This window comes from Pseudophryne corroboree, chromosome 2 (assembly GCF_028390025.1).
Source record: "Pseudophryne corroboree isolate aPseCor3 chromosome 2, aPseCor3.hap2, whole genome shotgun sequence".
In the NCBI taxonomy this organism is placed as follows: Eukaryota; Metazoa; Chordata; class Amphibia; order Anura; family Myobatrachidae; genus Pseudophryne; species Pseudophryne corroboree.
In genome coordinates this window covers 518,186,329-518,213,703 of record NC_086445.1, presented here as the reverse complement: position 1 = coordinate 518,213,703, position 27,375 = coordinate 518,186,329, and the positions used below count along the sequence as shown (strand labels likewise).

The 27,375-nt window shown below is 47.7% G+C and overlaps 1 protein-coding gene across 3 annotated transcripts in view; it reads right to left on the bottom strand.

Moving 5' to 3' along the window:
* Positions 1–27,375, bottom strand: part of SYNC (syncoilin, intermediate filament protein) — a 93,095-nt gene that overhangs the window by 41,820 nt on the left and 23,900 nt on the right. The window lies entirely within an intron of this gene.

The window sequence follows — 27,375 nt, the reverse complement described above, 5'->3', positions numbered from 1 at the left end:
AGATCAGGGTTTTGCAAGAGGCAGTTCAGGAATTAGTTCAGTCAGTTCCTCCTGCACAACGAGGACAAGGTTTTTATTCATACCTGTTTTTAGTCCAGAAGCCAAATGGGTCGTTACAGCCCATACTCAATCTCAAAGCGCTGAACAAATACATTTGGGTGCCTCGGGTTTCATATGGAGACTTTACGTTCCATTAATTTGGCCATGGAGCAGGAGGATTTTATGGTATCCCTGGATATCGAGGATGCTTGTGTTCATGTTCTTATAGCACTGTCCCATCAGCACTATGGGGTCATTCCGAGTTGATCGTAGCTGTGCTAAAGCGCCGCCCCCCCCCCCCCCCCGCAAATACAAAAGCATCACACAGAGGCGATGCCTTTGTATTTGAGGAGTAACTCCCAGCCAGCGCAGCTCCTGCGGCTGGCCGGGAGTTGCTCGCCACGCAGCCGCCGCGGCCCGCCCCCCCAATGGTCCGGCCACGCCTGCGTTAGCTGGACCGCTCCCCTAGGCCGTTCAGCCCCCTCCCGCCTAGCGACCGCCTCTGTCTCAGAGGCGATAGCTAGGTAACGAAAGCTGCCATGCGCCGGTGCACTGCGTCCCAGGCGCATGCGCAGTTCCGACCCAATCGCTGCAACAAACTGCAGCGAGCGACCGGGTCGGAATGACCCCCTATGTCAGGTTTGCTATCCTCCAGCATCATTTTCCGTTTCAGGCCCTACCATTTGGACTGACCACAGCTCCCAGAGTATTCACCAAAATTATGGTAGTGATGGCATCTTAGCAGGGGATAAGGATTTTTTAAAAATCCATACCTCGACGACTTATTAATCCTGGCAGTGTCTCAGGAGTTGTTCAGTGTCATCTGCAAGAGACCACAGCTTGTTAGAGATACGGTTGGCTCATAAATTGGGCAAAGTAGTCTCTGGTTCCGTCCCAACGGATGACTCAGGAGCTGTGTTGGAATTGGGTTTTCAGAGAAATTCTACCTCTGAAAAAAATATCCAAAATTCACTTAAGGATTCAGTAGTGGCTACACAGTCAAACAGTGTCCATTTACGCAGTAATGCTTGTGATGGGTTTGATGGTGTAGACATTCGACATGATGGAGTATACTCTGTTTCACTCAATACATCTGCAACGTCTGATCCTTTCCAAGTGGAAAGGTTTTTTATCAGACAAAAGCGCAGATTATGGTCTTTCCTCTGGAAGTTAGGAGGCCAATAGCTTGGTGGCTACAGACATCCTGTCTGGGCAAAGGGAGGCTCCTTTGGATATCAGATTGGGAAACTCTGACAATGGATGCCAGCCTGCAGGGCTGGGGAGAAGTGTCAGGAAGGAGTTGTTTCCAGGGACAGTGGACCAAGGAAGAAAGTTGTCTGCCAATAACTTTATTGGAACCTCTGGCCATATATATAGCATTTATTCAGGCAAAGAATATCCTTCTGATGAAACCAGTTCGAATCCGCTCGGACATTGCAGTGGCAGTAGCGAACCTCAACCATCAGGGAGGAACTCGCAGCCAAAACACAATGAAGAAGGAGGTAAGTTACACCTTAAGGTGGGCAGAACGTTATTATCCAGCCTTGTCTGCAGTGTTCATTCCGGGAGTGCTAAACTGGGAAACGGATTTTCTCAGTCAACACGCCATTCATGCAAACGAATGGACTTTACACCCCAAGGTCTTACAAACTCTGGTAGATAATGGGGGTTACCGGAGATAGATCTCATGGCGTCCCGTCAGAACAACAAAGTTTCCGCAGACGGGTCAAGAACAAAAGATCCCAGAGTGATCTTGTGGATGACATGTCAACTTTCGTCTGGCTCATGTGTTTCCACCAATCGCCTTGTGATCCAGGGTGATGCAAAGGGTAAGACAAGGTAAGGGTGCCGTGATACTAATAGCTCTGGCTTGGTCCAGAAGACATTGGTACACAGATCTGTAGCAAATGTCGATGGATGCTCCATTCCTGCTCCTTCAACGTCCAGCTCTACTGTGTCAGGGTCCTGGTTATCACAAACACCTGGATCGACTGGGAGATATTGAGGGTCAAGTGCCGTATTCTTATGATGTCTTTAAAACCTTGGTAGAACAGATTGATATTTAAACAGTGTTATCTTTTTGGTAGCTTCAATGCACGAACCAAACTTTGTAGAATGATTTATTGTAAATTACAATGTTATTTGCAGATGCTGTTAGGATAACCACATTTGGGCCTGATCTTCCCAATCTCCTGTCCCACCTTCTACACGTGTATGTGCGCTCACGACAGTGTGCCGTTAGTGTTGAACCATGCAATGCCTCCATTCTATGCACTTCATACCATTAAGGGACTTCATCAGGTTCTATCTAAAAACAAAAATGTCTTACAGAGACCTTGTGCAAATAGAACAGGTGAAGAATTGATGATGCATCAGAATGCTATCCAACCCTACCGGTAAAGGGTTAATGATTTTTTTAAAACTATACAACGAAGACTAATTGGATGCCTCTAGTCATTCTCTCTATTGTCATACCTATTTCTTCCTTGCACTCTATTTAATGCATTCTCAGACAGACATTGAAAGCCATACTGGATTCCCCAAATTTGCCCAGGAGGGCATTATACACAGTTTACAGACCAGGGATGGCCAATAAGGGGCCCTCTAGCTGTTGTTACAAAGAATTTGCGGGCATATTAAGAATCACTTGGCCAATCTATTCGGTCCATGTACATACACATACTGAAGCTGGACATACACTATATAATTATCTGGCAGATCATCTGCCAGATCTTGCTGGTTGGAATTAAAATCTGGTAATGGATGAGAGAAAATGGCAATTGACCATTTGCTTCCAAACACTCCCTTATGCATGTACTCCAGTGTTTCCCAACCACTGTCCTCAAGGCACACTAACAGTCCTGGTTTTAGTGATATTCAGGCTTGAACACGGGTGACTTAATTAGTACCGCAGTTATTTTGATTTAACCATCTGCTGAAGCCTGGATATCACTAAAACCTGCGCTGTTGTTGTGCAGTGAGGACCGCGGTTGGGAATGCCTGATGTACTCCTTCAGTGGCCGGTCTTTATGAGCATAAACATTGGTACCCTTTTCAATAATATATCTGTTCATGACCTTTTTCTGTAATATTACTTTCTGTTCCAGCATGGCCTTTGAATTGTGTGTTTGATAAAATTAAGTCATGGGCCGATCTCAGGGCTTTTCATAAATGTGAAAAAACCCATAGCCTTCTACCTCCATCTTATTGCTCATCATGGGGACACAGTTCCAATTGTATGGGTAGGGAAGAGTCTTCGCTACCTCAGATTCCTAAAAACCCTTCTCTAACCCATGAATGTCTCCGGCTATCTCCTGTCTCTACAAAGAGAGGGCTGGGTTATCTCCTGAGCTCTTATTTGGGAAGATTAGTCCCTTCCGTAGACTTACGTTTAAATTCCAGTCCCTTCCTTTAACTAAAGCATATACCGCAACAATTTATTCCCTGTTTCGAAAATGTATTTGGAACAATAAAAGACCTAGAATAGTTCTAGTTAAATTGCAACAACTTTCCTCTAATGGTAGGATTAATATCACCAATATTACAAAGTATAATCTTGTGATGGTATGTATACACTTATAGCTTGCTGGAAGTGGGTTTTCTCTCAAATATCAATGTAGTCTCATTTGTTTATTTATCTGGCCACACAAATGATGGAGATATTGCGCACGAGATATCTCACACAGCAGCCCTTTCTAAACCAGAGTTTTTACCATCCTCTCCACAACTATAGATATTTGGCAGAAGAAACTATACTACAGATGGGGCAGTGTGTGTTCCACAAATATAACCAATGTGAATGTCTACATGTATATGTGTGTATGAGTGTGTGTGTGTGTGTGTGTGTGTGTGTGTGTGTATATATATATATATATATATATATATATATATATATATATATATATATATATATATATAATTCCACACCCAGCAAAGTGGTTCTAGAACAGGTGTTGCAGCAATCCTTAGAGGTACACAGGCATCACACACTTAACATTTCTCTTTCATCCATCTGGGGGACGCTGCGCCATTACTTGTGGGTTAGAGGTGTGTGGTAGTGGAGTTTGGCACAGAACTATTAAAACCTGACTCCTCCCCCCTCTAACCCCTCCCATCTCCTTCCTGCCTAGCCAGTACCTCAGTTTTTGTTTTGTGCCTGTGGAGTACAGACACAGATTTTTTTCTCTCTGAATATTTTAGTTAGGTATTTTCTTATTTTATTATTTAAGTGCCTAGTCCCTGTATACAGGTGACAGGTACTATTAGAGTGGGGTTAGATAAGTTCCCACTCTATAATCTGCCGCTGGAGGTCACCACACTTCGGTCACTGGGGCTGGATTCCTATTTCTAAGAAGTCGGCAGTGAGAAGGTACAGGATAGACACAATCTGTCTCTGACAGTATTGGTCTATCCTTCCTATATCCTTCCTATATCTTTATATATTTATTATGTTCCCCCTATCTCCCCCCCCCCTCCCCCCACCCCCACCCCAGCTCTCTCTCGGGAGGTGAACGGAGGAGCGCATTACCAAGGATTTATTTATTCCTACTAAGGTTGTTGGCGGAGTAGCCCGGGAGAGTGGTGAGTCACTCCCTGGGAGATATGTGGATAGATGCTGCCGAACAGAGCCGCTGTGAGTAGCGGCGCGCGGGAGCCACTAGCAATCAGATGGCGGCGCACGGGAGTCACTGCTTGAGCAGGGCCGCTGTAAGTAGCGACACCCGGTGGCCGCTGTAAGTAGCGACACCCGGTAGCTGCTGCCGAACAGAGTCACTGTATGTAGCGGTGTACGGGAGCCGCTACCCGAACAGGGGGACGCGGCGGGAACTGTAAACTTCCGGTTATAGCGCGCCTACGCTGAGCTACCCGGCGCGCACTTGCTTCAGAGAAGGGACGGATTCCCGCCCTGCACTACCTGACACACACTCCCGTACAGCGTTTACAAAGCTCCGGCCGCCATCTTCTCCAGGCAGTATGGGGGACGCGGTGAGACACACAGCACTGAGCTTGGACACCTTTTAAGTAATACTCACCCTGTTTATTCAGTGGAGGTCACCTAACAACAAGTATACTTTGGGGGCATTATGTATTCTATACTTTAATGAGTGAACAGAATTTGTCTCAATATAAATTACACAGTATGCTTCACAGTGCTGACCACTACTCTACTGAGTTTATAGTACATTGGTAGTGCATTTGTTTTTAAAAAATTTCATTATGAACATAAGGTGGTCTGTGATGTCATAGTGGTTTCAGTCTCCACCTGTAATGCGTGCATCCCGTGTTCGAATCCTGGCGAGACCAGAATTTTCCAGAAGGGGGAAGACACCCTAGGGGTTTTTAAATTGCCTACTTGCAATGTGAGTCAAGGCTCGCTAAGGGTAGGGCGGACGCGGGTACCCTATATCCTTTATGCTCTGGTGCATCGGTGGTGGACCAACAGGAAGGTTCTGCGGACCTGTCTCTGCCTCCGTGGGCTCAAAATATGGGCAGATGTCTTGCTAATTTAACTCAATCCCTAAACAAGTTTGTAAACTTGCCGACAGTTTTCCTACTACAACACGGTCACAACCGTTGCCCGCTATAACTTTATGGGGGAGGAGTTAGAGTCAGTCCCATTGGAGAATGGGGACATAGACCCAGAGTGGGACAAAGTTTCGGTCTGAAAAAATTATTGTGTTATTAGCTCAAGTGTTAGATTGCTGTTAGACACCATCCGGCAGACTCTTAATAACAGGGATATTTTAAAGGAGGCCTGACTTAAACCGGATTATCGTTCCAAGTCCCTAAGAAATTAAAATTTCTATATCCTTTTACAGAAAACAGCCCAAAGGTAGGCACACTCATTTCACTTTTAGCAGGAGCTACGGCTATTCCTTCGGTACAGTCGGTGACATGGAAAGATCCTACAGATAGGATGATTGAAGCAATGCCTAGATCTGTTTTCTTTATCACGATTCTAGCTGGCGCTTGGGTCCTCAGGGCCGCGGATGACGGACTAGCACAGGTCATATCTGGAATGCAATCTGACGATCCATCGGAAGCCATTCAATTAGCAGGACAGATTTCAGAGACTCTTATTTATGTGGGTGAGGCCTTGATTGATTCTGCTACACTACACTCCCGTATTTCTGCCTTGACCGTGACAGCAAGACGGTCTCTTTGACTTCGGGGTTGGAATGCCGATTTTGACTCCAACAGACCTTGTCGGCGGTACCCTTTGAAGGTGAGTTCTCTTTGGGTCGGAATAAAAGAAGATTATTTCAGCTACTACAGGAGGGCAGGAGCCCTTTCTTCCGGCTGTTCCTTCCGAAACCAAATACAAGGGTTTGTTCCTTTCATGTACAGGACAGAGGTAGTTCCATTCCTTTCGTGCTGTCTCCACATATCCACGAAAACAGTTTCAGAGGTAGAAGTAAACCTACCGACAAACCTACTGCATAACGCCGGAGGGAGCAGTGACGGTCGGGACTCTGTTACTACAGTTCAAAGAAGTGCGACTCCTGTCGAAACCAAATAGGTAGGTGACGGAGGTCATATCCAGAGGATATACGTTAGATCTCGAGGAACCAGTCCCGTATCGTGTGTTCTTCACTTCTCTTCCAAACGGTCCCTCCAGCCGTCGAGTTCTTCGTCATGCAACAGCCACTCATCTACGAAATTAAGAAAATTTTTCTAGTTCCCGCTCATTAGAGAGGTTGGGGATTTTACCCGTGGACAAAGTGGACGGTTCGTTTCAACCCAAAAGCTCAAAATGGACTACATCCCCTCGATTATCATCGCCATGGAAACAGGGGAATATTTGGTTGCATTAGACATACTGTAAGACGCATATCTGCTTGTTCCTATTTGTACGGATCATAAAGCTCTTAGAGTCACCGTCAGCCTTGACATTTCAGTTTCAGGCTCTTCCCTTTGGCCTAGCCACGGCTCCTCGGGTATTCACAAAGATCATAGACCATGCGGTTGCAGTTTTGCAGCGTCAGGGAGTCAACATTACTCTGTATTTGGATGATCTGTTGATCAGGGCACCGTCAGAGTTGATTCTTCACCAGACCTTGCGTCTCACAATAGAGACCCTACAGTTATTTGGATCAATAATAGATTGTCCAAAGTCGTCTTGGCTTCATTCCCAGAAGATAATGTTTCTGGAACTCTTATTCGATACCAACAACAGAAAGTGTTCTCCCTCATTCAGGACATACAGTCCAAAATTTGAGCACTGCTGCATTTCCAGGATGGTGGCAACCTTCGCGGCAGTTCCATATGCCAAGTTTCATGCTCGACTCCTTCAGGCTCAGATTCTCAACTGTTGGACTCGGACAGGGCCTCATCTCAACTTACAGCTGTTCCGCTTGTCTGTACAGACTCGTCAGTCACTTCGCTGGTGGCTTCACAGCTCCAATTTGACCAGAGCTCGAGGCCAGTCAAAGAGTCAGAGTTGCAGATCAACATCTTGGAGTTGAGGACGATTCGGTAGGCACTACTCCGGATTCAAACCAGAGTACAGGGTCATCAAGTGCGGATTCGGTCCAACACCACCACGGCGGTTGCTTACATAAACAAGATTTTCATATGGTCGGAACATTGGGTTCCGACCAGATCCGAGATTCACATGCCAGGAATCGAGACCTGAAAAGCGGATTTCTTAAGCCGTCACACGGTGCATCCAGGAGAGTGGGAACTTCACCGGGTGGTGTTCTGACTCTAGTAGCTGGTCGGGGATACCCGATGTAGTACTCGGGTCCCTCTAGAAATTCTAATCGATGCACTGATGGCGCTGTGGCACTTTCAGCTGGGTTAGGTGCCAACATTTCCACTAACTCCAAGTCTGCTTCAACGCATTCGGAGAGAAGATCTTCCAATCATTCTGGTGGCCCAGATTGGCCAGGCTGACAGTGGTACGCTCTTCTGCGCACTATGGTCATCAGGGAACCATTCCGACCCCCTCCGCATCCACATCTTAGGATTCAAGGACCATCTCACTACCCAGGTTGAATCGGCTGGTTTTCAAGTAAAAAAAAAAAAAAAAAGTTTTATTCTCGTCCTGTTGTGTAAATTATGATTCAGACTAGCAGGCCGGTGGCTTCTGAGATTTACCACAGAGTGTGGCGTATTTACGTTGCTTGGTGTAAAAAGCGTGGTTTAACACCGGATTTGTTTAGAGTTCCTCGTCTGTTATTCTTCCTTCCGGAGGGTCTCAATAAGGGTCTGAGACTTTCTTCACAAATGGGTCAGGTTTCTGCCTTGACGGTTCTTTTTTCTAAAGAGACTGGTTATCATTCCAGAGGTTCTGACGTTCCTTCAGGGATTTCTGCGGATTTAGCTACCTTTTTGTTCCTCCGGTTCTTCCCTGGGACTTTACCTTAGTCCTTACGTCTCTTCAAAAATCTCCATTGACCCTTTGGAATCTGTAGAATTGCGGTGTCTAACGTTCCTCTATTGTTTTCCTATAGAAAATTGCCTCAGCAAAATGAGTATCTGTATTGGCAGCTATTTTCTTGCAGTCCACCCTTGTTGGTGTTTCATGATAATCGGGGGGTTCTGCGAACAAAACATTCCTTCTGAAGGTTGTGTCAGCATTTCATCTAAATCAGGACATTGTCCTTCCAGCGTTACTCTTTCCCCTTCCACGGAGGATTCCCAGTTGATTTTTTAGATGAGCTTAGGACCTTATGGTTTTCTTTATCTCGTGCGGATTATATCCATCGTACGGATGCTTTGTTGGTTTTTAATTGATGCGTCCAAACGAGATTGTCCGGCTTCCAAGTACATAGTGGCTCGTTGGGTACCTTCGACCATATCAGTCTTCTGCCGTTTCAGTTCCTGAGTCAATCCGAGCTCCTTCACCTCGAGCTGTTGGAGTTTCTTGGGCTGTTCGCGGGGGTGCGCCTATTGAGCAGCTGTGTCGGATGGCGACATGGTCATCTGTGCATTAGTTTAATAAATTTTACAGTTTTCATACTTTCGGTTTGTAGACTGCCTTTGTTGGGCGTCACATTTTGCGGACGGCTATGCCGTCTCCGTCTCCCTCCTCTTATTGGCTTGCTTTGGGAAATCCCACAAGTAATGGCGCAGCGTCCCCCAGATGGATGAAAGAGAAATAGGGATTTTTGTTTACTTACCGTAAAATCTCTTTCTCTGATTCCATCTGGGGGACGCTGCGATCCCTCCCAGATGTTTGTCTGGTTTAACCAGTAAATTTTTGTTGGTCTATCTTGTCTGGTTTAACCAGAAAATTTTTGTTGGTCTATCTCCTTTGGCTTGGCTAAACGTTAACTGAGGTACTGGCTAGGCAGGAAGGAGATGGGAGGGGTTAGAGGGGGGAGGAGTCAGGTTTTAATAGTTCTGTGCCAAACTCCACTACCACACACCTCTAACCCACAAGTAATGGCGCAGCGTCCCCCAGATGGAATCAGAGAAAGAGATTTTACGGTAAGTAAACAAAAATCCCTATTTTTCAGACACAGCGGTCCTTCATCAAAAGTGTGGTAAAAGGACCACTGTGAAACTTGTTATGCTGGATATGGACTAGCTGAGTATACCGCCTGCACCCAGGTCTCCAGTGGTCACCACTTTGAGTGATTTATATGCTTTTATGTGAGTGGAATGTGTAAATAAAATGTTTTACCATGACAGTGCTGCACTAAGGTTCTAAGAAATATTAATGAGGAGTACCATGAATTTGGGGAACCTGTATGCTGCCTTTGGGTCACTGAATATATAGAAGATTCAGAGATACACTGTTCCATAGCACTTTGTATGAATTGAGGACTGTCTTCATCTTTTTTTTTTTTTTTTATAAGTAAAACATTCACATTGGTTATCGTTGTGGAACTCACAGAGCGCCATCTTTAGGATCATTTTCTTCTGCCAAATATTTATTTCTCTGACCAAAATGTTACACAGAATGCTAGTGGTAATCCTCTCCTCTGAAGAACTCATAGGTGTGACAAACACTTTGGCACATGCGTGACCTTAACGGTATCCGTTCACATGGTCGACCATGTTATGGTCGACAGTCATTAGGTCGACCACTATTGGTTGACATTGACATGGACACATGGTCGACACATGAAAATGGTCGACACATGAAAAAGGTCGACATGCGTTTTTTTACTTTTTTTTACTTTTGGGGAACTTTTCCATACTTTACGATCCTCGTGGACTACGATTAGAACGGTAATCTGTGCCGAGCGAAGCGAAGGCACCATGCCCGAAGCATGGCGAGCGAAGCGGTGCACTAATTGGGGTTCCCAGTCACTTTACGCAAAAAACGACACACAAAAAAGTAAAAAAACTCATGTCGACCGTTTCATGTGTCGACCTTTCATGTGTCGACCATGTGTCCATGTCGACCATGTCAATGTCGACCAATAGTGGTCGACCTAATGACTGTCGACCATAACATGGTCGACCATTCATACCGAAACCGACCTTAACGCCCACAGGTCCTTACAATTCTGAGTTTTGGGGGCATAGCAGTTTGTCCCTTTGTGACATGGAGGGAGAATTTTTATCTGGTAAATCCTCTAGGAACCAGTTACCGTCTTACCTAGCCTCTGTGTCACATTCCCTCTTCGGAACATTTATTTTTTCATTATTCTCTCTCAACCACGTCTCTCCCATAAGGTGTTTACATCCTTTATAATAAAAGGCTAAGGCTGTCCTCACCTCTGTTATATGTGCCGGCAGCCACTAGAGGTCACTCCATGGACCAAATGACTCCTTTGTGTGCTGCCAAGTGAAAGTGATAATGCAGGGAGATGTTACAGCCTGCTGCTAATTAATTCTGATCGGACTGTTTAATACTTGCTGCATACGGAGAAGGGATGCTGGGGAGAGTTGGGTAGGAGTACATTTACTACCTTTCATATTCAAAATTGACTGGAGTTTCTATCCATTCGTTTAAGTTCTACTAACTGTTAAAACAAGTTTTATGGTAAGAACTTACCTTTGTTAAAACTCTTTCTGCGAGGTCCACTGGGCTCCACAAGGAATGGACAATGGGGTGTAGAGTAGGATCTTGATCCGAGGCACCAACAGGCGCAAAGCTTTGACTGTTTCCAGAATGCATAGCGCCGCCTCCCATATCACCCCGCCTCCCTGCACACGATCTCAGTTTTTAGTTAACCAGTCCAATGCAGTAGCAGGAAAAGAGACGACAACGGTTAGTAGCCACAACACCGCATTCTCACGACAGGAGACGTGTCAGCGGCTAATGCCATACCAACCCAAAGAAGCTAAGTGCGTCAGGGTGGGCGCCTTGTGCAGCCCAGTGTACCTTGCAGAAAGAGTTTTAACAAAGGTAAGTTCTTACCATAAAACTTGTTTTCTGCTGCGGGGTACACTGGGCTCCACAAGGAATGGACAATGGGGTTGTCCTAAAGCCGTTCCTTTTTGGAGGGGACCCACTGTAGCGGGCACAAGAACCCGGCGTCCAAAGGAAGCATCCTGGGAAGCGGCAGTATCGAAGGCATAGAACCTTATGAACGTGTTCACAGAGGACCACGTAGCCGCCTTGGACAATTGTTCAAGGGTCGCACCACGTTGGGCCGTCCAAGAAGGTCCAACAGACCGAGTAGAATGGGCTTTAATGTGATCAGGAGCAGAAAGACCAGCCTTCACATAAGCATGTGAATCACCATTCTAATCCATCTGGCCAGAGTTTGCTTGTGAGCAGGCCAGCCACGTTTGTGAAACCCAAACATAACAAAAAGAGAATCAGATTTCCTAATAGGAGCAGTTCTCTTCACATAGATACGGAGAGCCCGTACCACATCCAAAGACCGCTCTTTGGGAGACCAATCAGGAGAAACGAGTGCCGAAACTACAATCTCCTGATTAAGGTGGAACGAAGAAATCACCTTCGGTAGATAGCCGGGACGAGTCCTAAGAACCGCCGGGTCACGGTGAAATATCAGAGATGGGGAACTACAGGACAAGGCACCCAAATCCGACACTCTTCTAGCTGAAGCAATAGCCAGCAGAAACACCACCTTAAGGGAAAGCCACTTAAGGTCAGCTGAACCAAGAGGTTCAAACGGAGACTCTTGTAACTCCTCCAAAACCACCGAGAAGTCCCAAGGAGCCACAGGCAGGACATAGGGAGGTTGGATACGCAACACGCCCTGAGTAAAAGTATGCACATCAGGTAAGGTCGCAATTTTTCTCTGAAACCACACCGACAAGGCAGATATTTGAACCATGAGGGAGGCCAGACGCAGGCCTAAGTCCAGGCCCTGCTGAAGAGAAGCCAACAACTTGGCTATACTAAACTTGGAAGCGTCATAATCGTTAGATGCGCACCAAACAAAGTAAAAATGCCAGACCCTATAGTAAATCCGAACCAAAGCCGGTTTCCGGGCCCGCAATATAGTTTGAATGACCGCCTCAGAAAACCCTTTAGCCCTCAAGACGGAAGCTTCAAGAGCCACGCCGTCAAAGACAGCCGGGCTAGGTCCTGGTAGACACAGGGGCCCTGAACGAGGAGGTCTGGGCGTTGTGGAAGTAGAATTGGACGCTCTGACGATATGCCTTGCAGGTCTGAGAACTAGTGCCGTCTGGACCACGCTGGAGCTATGAGAAGCAGAATTCCTTTTTCTTGCTTGAACTTCCGAATTACCCTGGGCAGGAGTGACACCGGACGGAACACGTACGGCAGTCGAAACCTCCACGGTACCACCAGCGCATCCACAAATGCTGCTTGAGGATCCCTTGTCCTTGCTCCGAAGACCGGAACCTTGTGATTGTGTCGAGACGCCACCAGATCTACGTCTGGAAGGCCCCACAGTTGAAACCCTTCTGGATGGAGGCCCCACTCGCATGCACGTCCTGACGACTGAGAGAGTCTGCTTCCCAATTCAGGACTCCCGGAATTAATATTGCCGATATGGCCGGTAGATGGCGTTCTGCCCACTGTAGAAATCGTGAGACTTCCTTCATTGCTAGGGGGCTTCGAGTGCCGCCTTGATGATTTATGTAAGCCACTGTGGTGGCGTTGTCCGACTGTACTTGAACAAGACGGTTCTGAATTAAATGCTGCGCTAGGTTCAAGGCATTGAAGACCGCCTGCAACTCCAGAATATTGATCGAGAGGAGGGACTCCTCCTTGGTCCACCGCCCCTGAAGGGAGTGTTGCTCCAGCACCGCGCCCCAACCTCTTAGACTGGCATCTGTCGTCAACAGGACCCAGTCTGATATCCAGAACGGATGGCCCCTTACAGTTGTTGGTCCCGGAGCCACCAGAGCAGCGACAGATGGACCTCCGGAGTCAATGAGATCATTTGAGACCTGATCCGGTGAGGCAGGCCATCCCATTTGGCTAGAATCAGCCTCTGGTGAGGGCGAGAGCGAAATTGAGCGTACTCCACCATGTCGAATGCTGACACCATGAGGCCCAGCACCTGCATCGCCGAATGTATCGACACTTGCGGACGAGAAAGGAAGCAATAAATCCTGTCCTGAAGTTTCAGGACTTTCTCCTGAGACAGGAACTGCTGGTTGTGAGTGTCCAATAGTGCTCCCAGATGCACCATGCTCTGAGCAGGGATTACTTCTTCCAGTTGATGAGCCACCTGTGGGCTTGCAGAAACCGGACTGTCACATCTAGATGACGCAGGAGAAGTTCTGGGGAATTTGCCAGGATTAACAAGTCGTCCAAATACGGCAGTATCCTGACCCCTTGACGGCGGAGTACCACCGTCATCACCGCCATGACTTTTGTAAAGACTCGCGGAGCCGTTGTTAAACCAAAAGGTAATGCCCAAAACTGGTAATGGCAGTTGCCAATCGCAAATCTCAGGTATTGCTGATGAGACACTGCTATAGGAATATGCAGGTAAGCATCCTGTATATCCAGGGAGACCATGAAGTCTCCAGGTTCCAAGGCCAGAACTATAGAGCGAAGGGTTTCTATCCAGAACTTGTAAACCTTCACAAACCTGTTCAATGCCTTGAGGTTGAGAATGGGCCGGGAGGACCCATTCGGTTTTGGGACTAGAAACAGCGGAGAATATTACCCCCGGCCCCTCTGCGCAAGAGGCACCTGTACTACGACTCCTGTATCCAGGAGGGTCTGTACCACCGAATGTAGAGTGTTTGTCTTGTCCAACGGGACATCTGGCAAAATCGATGAGGGGGTCGGTTTCTGAAGGCTATGGTGTAACCTCGAGTGACGACTTCCCGTACCCAGGCATCTGAAGTGGTCTTCAACCATTCCTGGGTATACCCTAGAAGCCGGCCCCCCACCCTGGGATCCCCCAGAGGGAGGCCCGCCCCGTCATGCGGCAGGCTTATCTGTCTTGGAAGCTGGCTGACGGGCCGCCCAGGCTCTTTTGGGCTTAGGCTTACCAGGTTTGGAAGTGCGGGCCTGCTTGTTGTACGCCTGACTTTTTGCTTTACCTGAAGGACGAAAGGAAGTACTTTTAGCCTTCGACACAGAAGGAGCAGTACTTGGCAGACAGGCAGTTTTGGCAGTAGCCAAGTCAGCCACAATCTTATTTAAATCCTCCCCAAACAGAATATCTCCCTTTAAAAGGGAGTATCTCCAGGGTTTTTCTAGAGTCCAGATCCACAGACCAGGACACTGCCAGGGAGTGAGGGAGAGACAGATATGTAGCTCCAGGGCGGGAACATTTGCAGAAAATGGCGCCCTGGGGGAGGGGCTTCAGGTCCAAGCTCTATCCCCCTGCTGGCAAAACCACTGGGTACTGCGGGCTCTAATAAAATGGTTTATAGAGAGAACCTGACCTGTCCCATGCCCTGGTGATCTAGTGGGATCGCCTGTACTGCCACAGTGTCCACCGCCAGCGCACACGGCCCGCCTCCCAATGACCGCGCCGGATCGCAAGCGGGACCCACTTACCACCTCCCGAAGCGCGGCCACGCGATCCCGGAGAGCCCCCGTCGTGTGTGCCTGACAAGAAGAAAACAGGGGTCTCTTGCTGTAGTTACCCGGCAACCAGGGCTCGGGAGTGGCCAGCGCCGCTGGGGAGAGCCGGAGCTGCAGCCGTGAATGTCCACTAACATGTAACACTGCTGCTGCCCTTGAAGTCTTCACTTTTTTCCTCAGAAAAAAAAGCTCTTCTTAGGGCTGCCTGGAGCAGCCCCTCTGTTAAGTGCCTGCTACTGCAGCACCAACTACAAAACTGAGATCCTGTGCAGGAAAGCGGGGTGATATGGGAGGCGGTGCTATGCATTCTGGGAACAGTCAAAGCTTTGAGCCTGTTGGTGCCTCGGATCAAGATCCTACTCTACACCCCATTGTCCATTCCTTGTGGAGCCCAGTGTACCCCGCAGCAGAAAGTAATATATATTGCAGGAGACGCGGATGAAGGAGGCATGGTTGCGGGGGTGCCGCGGGTGGGGGAGGGGCAGGGTGTGTGGGTGATGCGGGTTGGGGTCCCAAGTCACCGCGGGTGGAGGAAGGGCGGTAGCGAGGGTTCTGCGGGTGGGGGAGAGGTGCCGCAGATGGGGCCCGGAGGCACTGCGAGTGACGGAGGGGCGGGTAATGCTTTTCCTGCTTCTCCTGGAAGCAGCTAAGCTGCTGTCCTCCCTTTGGCGGTGGCTCTCCCGGAGACTCGCACAGCAGCCAAGCAGCCAGTCACTATTGTTAGCGCCGGTGTCCCAACACGCCGCATTACAGGGAAGAAGATGCACTCAAACTACAGTTCCCAGCAGCCCTTAGCTAAGGGCTGCTGAGAGCAGTAGTTTATTTAGTGTGTCTACTTCCCTGTAATGCGGCACGTTGAGACATCGGCGTTAACAATAGTGATTGGCTGGCAGAACTGACTAACTTGCTGATCCAATGTAAAAGGTGAGAGTGCAGTGTTAGTGACACTGCACACCCAATGCACTGCACAGCCCTGTCACCTTTTACATTGATTCAGCGTCCAGACATTACCCTCCGTGATATTACCCACTCTATCCATTACATTAGCCATCTCTGGGCTTCCAGGCCGGCAGCCCAGGTGCTGTGTTGCGGAGTCGGGGAGGATCTGAGCGCGGCTGTGGCGGGAAGGCACTTCTGTGACAGGGCTGTGCAGTGCATTGGGTGTGCAGTGTCACTTCTGTGACATCACGTACAGAGGAGGCCCCGGAGCTCAGAGAGTATGCGGCACAGGGAGGGTTATGAAAGCCTTCCGCTCATACTTGCCTACTCTCCCGGAAAGTCCGGGAGTCTCCCGAAAATCGGGTGGCACTCCCAGCCCCCCCGGGGAAGTGGGCAAGTCTCCCACATGGCGCTTACCCCCCGGGGCACTCCACCACTTGCCGCATGACACGGTCACAACGGCATCCCATCACAAAGAAGGGGGAGGGGCAATGATGCAATTCGTGTTAAATTGCGTCATTGTAGCCCCACCCCCTGCTTTGCAATGTTGGTGATGTGGGCGGGGCTATGATGACACAATCGTGTCACCACGCCCTGTACCGCCTTCTCCACGCAGCCTCCTTTATAATCCCGGAGAGAGCTGCCACAATGGTAGGCATGTATGCTTCAGATGCGCCGCTTTCATACACATCTATGCTGGTGGCCGCAGCAGCTTTTGTTCCACCTGTGCCATGGCTAGGGAGTGGGGATTGTTGATGCCGGAGGGGGCAGGTGGACTGGCAGCAGGTCATAGGACGCTGCAGTAAAAGGTTTTTCTCTTACGTCCTAGAGGATGCTGGGAACTCCGTAAGGACCATGGGGATAGACGGGCTCCACAGGAGACATGGGCACTTTAAGAAAGATTTTAGGTATGGGTGTGCACTGGCTCCTCCCTCTATGCCCCTCCTCCAGACCTCAGTTTACTACTGTGCCCAGAGGAGACTGGGTGCATTACAGGGAGCTCTCCTGAGTTTCCTGTCAAAGTATATTTGTTAGGTTTTTTATTTTCAGGGAGCCTGCTGGCAACAGACTCCCTGCATCGAGGGGAGAGAAACAGACCTACTTTAATGCTAGGCTCTGTTTCTTAGGCTACTGGACACCATTGGCTCCAGAGGGATCGGTACGCAGGTCTCACCCTCGCGGTCCGTCCCAGAGCCGCGCCGTCGTTCTCCTCGCAGAGCCGGAAGATAGAAGCCGGGTGAGTATGAGAAGAAAAGAAGACTTCATGATCTTCACTGAGAACGCACAGCAGTAAAGCTGTGCGCCATTGCTCCCATACACCTCACACACAGCAGTCACTGTAAGGGTGCAGGGCGCAGGGGGGGCACCCTGGGCAGCATATGAACCTCTCTTTGGCAAAAATATATATACAGCTGGGCACTGTATATATAAAGAGCCCCCGCCAGTTTTTTTGTATATTTGAGCGGGACAGACGGGGCGGGGCTTCTCCCTCAGCACTCACCAGCGCCATTTTCTCCACAGCACAGCGCTGAGAGGAAGCTCCCCGGACTCTCCCCTGCTTATTCCACGGTGAAAGAGGGTTTTAAAGGAGAGGGCACATAATTTGGCGCATATATATATATATATATATATATATATATATATATATATATATATACGCATAGTAAAATTCAGCGGCACTTAGAGACTGTTCAAATAGTCAAAAAGTTTGTATTAAAGATTACTGCAAAAATCCAACGTTTCAGGACTGAATCGTCCCTTTTTCAAGGTGAAACTCACCTTGAAAAAGGGACGATTCAGTCCCGAAACGTTGGACTTTTGCAGTAATCTTTAATACAAACTTTTTGACTATTTGAACAGTCTGAGTGGCGCTGAATTTTACTATGCGTCTGTAACTGGAGTTTCTTCAGAGGGCACCAGGGCAGCTGCACCAATTGTGGGAGTGCCGGTCCAATTCTTATCTTTTTTTATTTATATATATATATATATATATATATATATATATATATATATATATATATATATATATATATATATATATATATATATATATATATATATATATATATATATATATATATATATAACAGCGCTACTGGGTAAACATATTTATTGTGTTTTTTCCTGGGTCATATAGCGCTGGGTGTGTGCTGGCATACTCTCTCTCTCTGTCACTCCTCCAAAGGGCCTTGTGGGGGAACGGTCTTCAGATAAGAGGATTCCCTGAGTGTGTGGTGTGTCGGTACGCATGTGTCGACATGTCTGAGGTAGAAGGCTCGCCTAGGGAGGAGGGGGAGCAAATTAATGTGGTGTCTCTGTCGACAACGCCGACACCTGACTGGATGGATATGTGGAATGTTTTAAGTGCCAATGTAAATTTATTGCACAAAAGATTAGACAAAGCTGAAGCTAGGGAACAGCCAGGGAGTCAACCCATGTCTGTCCCTATGTCGCAGGGACCTTCAGGGTCTCAAAAGCGCCCACTATCCCGAATAGTAGACACAGATACCGACACGGATTCTGACTCCAGTGTCGACTACAATGATGCAAAGTTACAGCCAAAAGTCGCTAAATGTATTCGATATATGATTATTGCAATAAAAAATGTTTTGCATATCACAGAGGAACCCCCTGTCCCTGACACGGGGGTAAACCTGTATAAGGGAAAGAAACCTGAGGTAACCTTTCCCCCCTCACATGAGTTGAACGAATTATGTGAAAAAGCTTGGGAATCTCCAGACAAAAAACTGCAGATTCCCAAAAGGATTCTTATGGCGTATCCTTTCCCGCCAACGGACAGGATACGGTAGGAATCCTCCCCTAGGGTAGACAAAGCATTGACATGCTTATCCAAAAAGGTAGCGCTGCCATCCCAAGATACGGCTACCCTCAGGGATCCGGTGGACCGCAAGCAGGAGGTTACCTTGACGTCCATTTACACACATTCTGGTACCTTACTCAGACCGGCAATTGCGTCTGCCTGGGTTTGTAGCGCTGTAGCAGCATGGACAGATACCTTATCAGCGGAAATTGAGACCCTAGATAAGGATACCATTTTATTGACCCTAGGGCATATAAAAGATGCTGTCTTATATATGAGAGATGCTCAAAGAGACATTAGTCTACTGGGTTCTAGAATCAACGCTATGTCAATTTCTGCTAGACGAGTCCTATGGACCCAGCAATGGACAGGTGATGCCGACTCAAAGAGGCATATGGAGGTTTTACCTTACAAGGGTGAGGAATTGTTTGGGGAAGGTCTCTCGGACCTGGTCTCCACAGCTACAGCTGGTAAATCAAATTTTTTGCCTTATATTCCCTCACAGCCTAAGAAAGCAGTGGCGCACCCAGGGGGGGTTTCCGAGTACCCAGAAACCCCCCTCCACTAAAAAAAAAAAAAAAAAATTTTTTTTTTTTTTCTTTTTTTTTTTTTTTTTTTTTAGCTGCATGAGTATTATTAATGACTGTCTAGCCTCCTCTGCAGCCTGCTGTCTTCCTGGTGGCACTTGCAAGTGCAATAAAAGTTTACTTTATTTTAATTATAGTACATATATATCCATGTGCCTACATATATACACATGTATATACATAAATGCAAATCCAAGGAAGAAGGCACTCTGGAGTCATCAATAATGGCAAAGTAGCAAATGTGTATTAAAGGTTCAGGTCGAGTACTTTCGGGGACAGCACCCCGTCCGCAGGACCACACCACAACAGTACAATCATATACATACATACATATAAACACACACACACACACATATATATATATATATATATATATATATATATGTGTATATATATGTGTACTGTATGTGTGTGTGTGTGTGTATATATATCTATATATATATATATATATATATATATATATATATATATGCATGTTTAATATGCTATGTATATGTGTATATGGGTTCACTACGATCTCCCGGCGACCAGCATACCGGCGCCGGGAGGCCGGCCGCCGGCTTACCAACAGTGTGGCGAGCGCAAATGAGCCCCTTGCGGGCTCGCTGCGCTCGCCACGCTACGCGCGCCACACTATTCTATTCTCCCTCCAGGGGGGTCGTGGACCCCCACGAGGGAGAATAAGTGTCGGTATGCCGGCGGTCAGGCTCCCAGCGCCGGTATGCTGGTCGCCGGGAGCCCGACCGCTGGCATACTGAAGACCACCCGTGTATATGTATGTGTGTGTGTGTATGTATATATATGTGTGTGTGTAGATATATATATATATATATATATATGTATATATATATATATATATATATATATATATATACACACACAGACACACTAGTTTTACGGACCCAGCATATACTGGGTCACCTCAGTCCCCACCCCCGTGATTGGCTCCGCCCAGTTCTGGAAACCCCCCCATGCAAATCCTGCGTTTGCCACTGGAAAGCGCCACATTATCAAATGCAGTCCTTTCGATCACAAAGAAACAAGAAAGTACGATGTGCGTCCTTTCTTGCCAGAGGTAAGGGCAGAGGAAAAAAGCTGCACAACACAGCTAGTTCCCAGGAACAGAAGTCCTCCCCGGCCTCTACAAAATCCACCGCATGACGATGGGGCTCCGCTAAAGGAGTCCGCCCCAGTGGGGGCACGTCTTCGAGTTTTCAGCCACATCTGGGTACACTCACAGGTGGATCCCTGGGCAATGGAAATTGTTTCTCAGGGTTACAAGCTGGAATTCGAAGAGGTGCCTCCTCGCCGGTTTTTCAAATCGGCCCTACCAGCTTCCCCCCGGAAAGGGAGATAGTGTTAAATGCAATTCACAAATTGTATCTTCAACAGGTGGTGGTCAAGGTTCCCCTGCTTCAACAAGGGAAGGGATATTACTCAACCCTGTTTGTAGTCCCAAAACCGGACGGTTCGGTCAGACCCATTTTAAATTTAAAATCCCTGAACCTATACTTGAAAAGGTTCAAGTTCAAGATGGAATCGCTAAGAGCAGTTATCGCCAGCCTGGCAGGGGGGGATTTTATGGTATCTCTGGACATAAAGGATGCATACCTTCATGTTCCCATTTATCCACCTCATCAGGCGTACCTGAGATTTGCGGTACAGGATTGTCATTACCAATTTCAGACGTTGCCGTTTGGACTTTCCACGGCCCCGAGGATTTTCACCAAGGTAATGGCGGAAATTATGGTGCTCCTGCGCAAGCAAGGTGTCACAATTATCCCGTACTTGGACGATCTCCTCATAAAAGCGAGATCAAGAGAGCAGTTGCTGAACAGCGTCTCACTTTCACTGAAGGTGTTACAGCAACACGGCTGGATTCTCAATATCCCGAAGTCGCAGTTGGTTCCTACGACTCGTCTGACCTTCTTGGGCATGATTCTGGATACAGACCAGAAAAGGGTTTATCTTCCAATAGAAAAAGCTCAGGAACTCATGACTCTGGTCAGGAACCTATTGAAGCCAAAACAGGTGTCAGTGCATCACTGCACTCGAGTCCTGGGAAAGATGGTGGCATCATACGAAGCCATTCCCTTCGGCAGGTTCCATGCGAGGACTTTCCAATGGGACCTACTGGACAAGTGGTCCGGGTCACATCTACAAATTCATCAGTTGATCACCCTGTCCCCCAGAGCCAGGGTATCTCTCCTGTGGTGGCTGCAGAGTGCTCACCTTCTAGAAGGCCGCAGGTTCGGCATTCAGGACTGGATCCTGGTGACCACGGACGCGAGCCTCCGAGGGTGGGGAGCAGTCACACAGGGAAGAAACTTCCAAGGTCTTTGGTCAAGTCAAGAGACTTGTCTTCACATCAACATCCTGGAACTGAGGGCCATATACAACGCCCTACGTCAAGCGGAGACCTTACTTCGCGACCAACCAGTTCTGATCCAGTCAGACAACATCACCGCAGTGGCTCATGTAAACCGCCAAGGCGGCACAAGGAGCAGAGTGGCAATGGCGGAAGCCACCAGGATTCTTCGCTGGGCGGAAAATCATGTAAGTGCACTGTCAGCAGTGTTCATTCCGGGAGTGGACAACTGGGAAGCATACTTCCTCAGCAGACACGACCTGCATCCAGGAGAGTGGGGACTTCATCAGGAAGTCTTCGCACAGATTGCAAGTCAGTGGGGACTGCCCCAGATAGACATGATGGCGTCCCTCCTCAACAAAAAGCTACAGAGGTATTGCGCCAGATCAAAAGACCCTCAGGCGGTAGCTGTAGACGCCCTAGTGACACTGTGGGTGTTCCAGTCGGTCTGTGTGTTTCCTCCTCTTCCTCTCATACCCAAGGTGTTGAGAATAATAAGAAAAAGAGGAGCGAGAACAATTCTCATTGTTCCAGATTGGCCACGAAGGACCTGGTATCCGGATCTGCTGGAAATGCTCACATAAGATCCGTGGCCTCTTCCTCTACGACAGGACCTGTTGCAACAGGGGCCCTGTCTGTTCCAAGACTTACCGCGGCTGCATTTGACGGCGTGGCGGTTGAACGCAGGATCCTAGCGGAAAAAGGCATTCCGGATGAGGTCATTCCTACGCTGATAAAGGCTAGGAAGGACGTGACAGCTAAACATTATCACCGTATATGGCGAAAATATGTTTCTTGGTGTGAGGCCAGGAATGCTCCTACGGAAGAATTCCATCTGGGCCGTTTCCTTCACTTCACTAAAATTAGGCTCTATTAAGGTTCAGATTTCGGCCTTATCCATTTTCTTTCAATAAGAATTGGCTTCTCTCCCAGAAGTAGAGACTTTTTTGTGAAGGGAGTGCTGCATATTCAGCCTCCTTTTTATACCTCCGGTGGCGCCTTGGGACCTTAACGTGGTGTTGAGTTTACTTAAGTCGCACTGGTTTGAACCACTTCAAACGGTGGACTTAAAATATCTCATTTGGAAGGTGGTCATGTTATTAGCCTTGGCTTCGGCTAGGCGAGTGTCGGAATTGGCGGCTTTGTCTCATAAAAGCCCCTATCTGGTTTTCCATATGGATAGAGCGGAATTGCGGACCCGTCCTCAATTCTTGCCTAAGGTGGTGTCATCTTTTCATATGAACCAACCTATTGTGGTGCCTGTGGCTACGCGAGACTTGGAGGATTCCGAGTCCCTTGATGTAGTCAGGGCTTTGAAAATTTACGTGGCCAGAACGGCTAGAGTCAGAAAAACAGAAGCACTGTTTGTCCTATATGCAGCCAACAAGGTTGGCGCCCTTGCTTCAAAGCAGACTTGCTCGCTGGATCTGTAACACGATTCAGCAGGCGCATTCTACGGCTGGATTGCCGTTACCAAAATCGGTCAAAGCCCATTCCACTAGGAAGGTGGGCTCGTCTTGGGCGGCTGCCCGAGGGGTCTCTGCACTACAACTATGCCGAGCTGCTACTTGGTCGGGGTCAAACACCTTTGCAAAGTTCTATAAATTTGATACCCTGGCTGAGGAGGACCTCCTGTTTGCTCAATCGGTGCTGCAGAGTCATCCGCACTCTCCCGCCCGTTTGGGAGCTTTGGTAGAATCCCCATGGTCCTTGCGGAGTCCCCAGCATCCTCTAGGACGTAAGAGAAAATAAGATTTTAAACCTACCGGTAAATCTTTTTCTCGTAGTCCGTAGAGGATGCTGGGCGCCCGTCCCAAGTGCGGACTACTTCTGCAAGACTTGTATACAATTTTGCTTACATAAGGGTTATGTTATAGTTTTCATCGGTTTTGGACTGATGCTACGTTGTTTTCATACTGTTAACTGGTTAGTATATACACAAGTTATACGGTGTGATTGGTGTGGCTGGTATGAATCTTGCCCTTGGATTAACAAAAATCCTTTCCTCGTACTGTCTGTCTCCTCTGGGCACAGTTTCTCTAACTGAGGTCTGGAGGAGGGGCATAGAGGGAGGAGCCAGTGCACACCCATACCTAAAGTCTTTCTTAAAGTGCCCATGTCTCCTGTGGAGCCCGTCTATCCCCATGGTCCTTACGGAGTCCCCAACATCCTCTACGGACTATGAGAAAAAGATTTACCGGTAGGTTTAAAATCTTATTTTTTTTGTTTTTTCCCCCCTATCTACAGTGCAGAGACTTGCTGCAGATGCAGTGGCATACCCTCCAACTGTACCTTTTTGGCAGGTACTGTACCTTTTTTATATGGTCTGTACTGATTTTTGGCTCTCCAAACTTCCATTGAAAGTATAGGAAAAGGGGCGTGGCCACACCAATACACCCGTAGTCACGCCCCCTTTTAGAATTTGTACCGATTTTTATGTGTACATTGTTGGAGGGTATGTTGCTGCAGATGCAGTGGGCCTATTTTGGGGTGTGGACCTGGAGCTGCAGCTCCATTGTTAATCCTGCTCTGGAAACACATAGCAGCCAAAGGGCAGAGCTTCCCATTGGATGTAACCTGTGTGGGAGGGCGTTTCTTGCCCAATCTGCTGTGGACTGGGTGTGATAGACCTGCTCCTAACCCAATGAGAGTTCCTAGCCACGCCCAGCGTTATACACACAGGCACAGAGTCACAGATATATATATATATATATATATATATATATATATATATATATATATATATATATATATACACACACACTTACATATAAAAGGCTAACATTGCTCCGTGGCACCGCTGCCGGCTACTGGACGGCACCAGATGGAGATCCATTTGGGACATGGACACATACAGGGACATTTTAACAGAGGAAGGGGGCTGTGTGCCGACTCCAGGTGGGCCCCCTCCTTTTCATGGCGCAGTAGACTCTGGCATTGTTCTTGCCATGTCCCAGAGACTAATCCCTACTGCGCATGTGTGGTGGCCAGTGTGTCGGTGATATTAGCTGTGGCTGCAACTATGATGCAGGACTTTGCAAAGGTAAGTAATAAAACATGGGTGCAGTGTAGGCACCCCCCCTCCGCCATATACTGCCGTTATATACACTTCAGGCCCATCCTCTTCCATATTTTGCACCCCCACCATATATTGCCCCTGTATACACACTGCACCCCTCATATAGTGCCTTCTATGTACAATGCAATTTGGCCCTGGTGTCTGTTATTTTGACAGACTTTTAACAAGCCTCATTATAAAATTCATTATAAAAAGCTTTCGGCCTCCCAGAATGCAACGGGCCTGTCTCCTATATCCCCGCTTCCTGGCTCAGGCAATTCAGTTTTTTGTTTGGTGTGGCAGGAGCCGGACCATGGTCAATGGGCTGCTGGTTTTTCTTTTTCATCCACTAGGGGTCACTGGAGTACTCTTGGGATATGGACGGCTTAGCAGAAACAAAGGCACTGAATATTTAAATTTAGAACTCTCCACCCCTCCATATCCCAGAGTACCTCAGTGTACGACCTCAGTGTTTTTTCCGTGCTCAAAGCACTAACAACGGCTTGTGGGAGTTCCCACACTTTGTGGAAGATTTTTATTAATTTTTACTTTTTACTTTTTATTATAGCACATCCCTTCCCAGTTTATTGAAAAACATGGGTCCGGGATAGTGCCGCTGCAGCACAGCGCATGGCGTGTCGGTCCTCACAAAGAGCACCCTCACAGCCACAGGCCCACTGGCCTGCAACAGCTGGACGGAACTTACATAAAGAAGCCCCGTCACAGCCATAAAAAAGTGATCAAAGAGCTGGACAGAGCTTACAGAAAGAAGCCCCGTCACAGCCATGAAGAAGGGATCAAGCAGCTGGACGGAGCTTACACATAGAAGCCCCGTCGCAGCTACGACCAGAGAGCTCTGAGCGTAGAAGCCCGTCGCATAAGGTATGCTGGGGAAAACGGGGCGGTCAGCGCAGGCGGCCGCCCCGCTGTGTGGGGTCCGTTAGATGTGCCCGTTTACAGCCGCTCCGTCCAGCACTCAGTCTGCCGCTTCGTTCTCCCGACCTAGGCGCCAGGCGCGCCGTCAGCGCTGTATAGGAAGTGCAGCGCCCAGAGGGGAGACCCGCCGCAGCTTGGCTAGCGACAGCGGCCCGGCAACCGTCCTCCGCTACTTTGCAATGTCTCTCGCCTCCCTGCAGTGAGCGTCCCGGCTCACCGCTAACACTACAGGGAGTACAGACAGGGGGAGGGACGGACACCCGCCGCACAGACAACAGCGGTGCTCTCACAGACCCGGTAGCAACGCCGCGCTCCGGCCAGCCGATCTCTGCTGCTCGGGGCTATGGTCCTCCGCCTCCCTGCAATAAGCTTCCCAGCTCCCCGCTGAGACACAGCGCTACAGGGAGTACAGGGAAGGGGGAGGGAGTAGGGGATCTGGCAGATTACTGCGTGGCTGCAGCTGCCAGATGCTACAAGTGTAATAGGCTGTTTAGCCTATATATATTTATCTATAGAAGTTATTAATATTAACAGATATCTATAGAAGATATTAAAGGCAGAGCTTATATTAAATGTCACCTGCCTGTGATTGTATTGTAGCCTGCATGTGATTATCAACTGGCTGTGATTATCAGTGTATACTAGACTGTGATTATCAGGGGCAGCAGGTATTGTAATTTCTCCTATAAGTTACAATGTAAGAATGGCATGGGGGCCATTTTTATTCATGTTTCCTGTTTCTGCCATAATTCCAGAACATTCCTACACTACATCTCTTCGCCACCGGAGGCGCAGGGGTGTTAGTGGGAAATTTGGTTCAGGTTTCACATAGGGCCATGTAAACTGTATTTAGCCATAAATATATATATAAATATATATATATATATATATATATATATATATATATTACGCACTTTAAGTACACATTTTACTAATTAGTGCAAGTGTCTGTCCTTTGGCTATTGTGGTGTCTGTCTGTATAAGGAGTAAGCCTCCAACACAGACTAAATAGAAGGTTTACTATAATGTCTGTACATAAACAAATTCTGTTGGTTTGTACGTTTCCACTCCGGAAGCCGGGTCAGTCCCAGATCCTATGTTAAGCATAATTCCGCTCGACAGGAGCGGTAAAATCGGAGTCTCAAAAGTTACTCTGCCTGCTCTAACAAAGGATTCTCAGTCTTTCCAAAGGTCCAATTTCCCTTTGGGTACCAGGGTGTTAATTTAACTGGTCTTATTTAATCTGACAATTATATGTCAAACCTCACAGCGGTACCTACGACTGAGAAGGGTACATTAGACCAGCAGTCAGATAGTGCGGGGTTTTGACAACCATACATTGCTAATAACAGTGAGTCAGTGTCTCAAATTTTACAGACATTATGTAGACTCTAACATCTAATCTGTCAATTTTCATAAACAGATTTTCAATGAGTTATTATTTAAAATATCTGACTAACAGTTAACTCTATTTACCCGTTTCCACATCTAAATGGGACAATCCGTCATTGGTGAATTCGTCTGTGACAAACATTATAAACAGGATACATTTGGGTCACTAGACGCTCTATGTATGGAAACAATGACGATCACTGTTAATAAAAAGCTGCAGAGTATCTCTGTAAAGCTTCTGCTGACACGATTCTCGCTTTTCATCGTCGCTAGTGTCACCAAAACAAGGCCAGAAGTTGTTTGGTCCTAAATTTGATATTCAAACAAAAATACTTTGGCCGA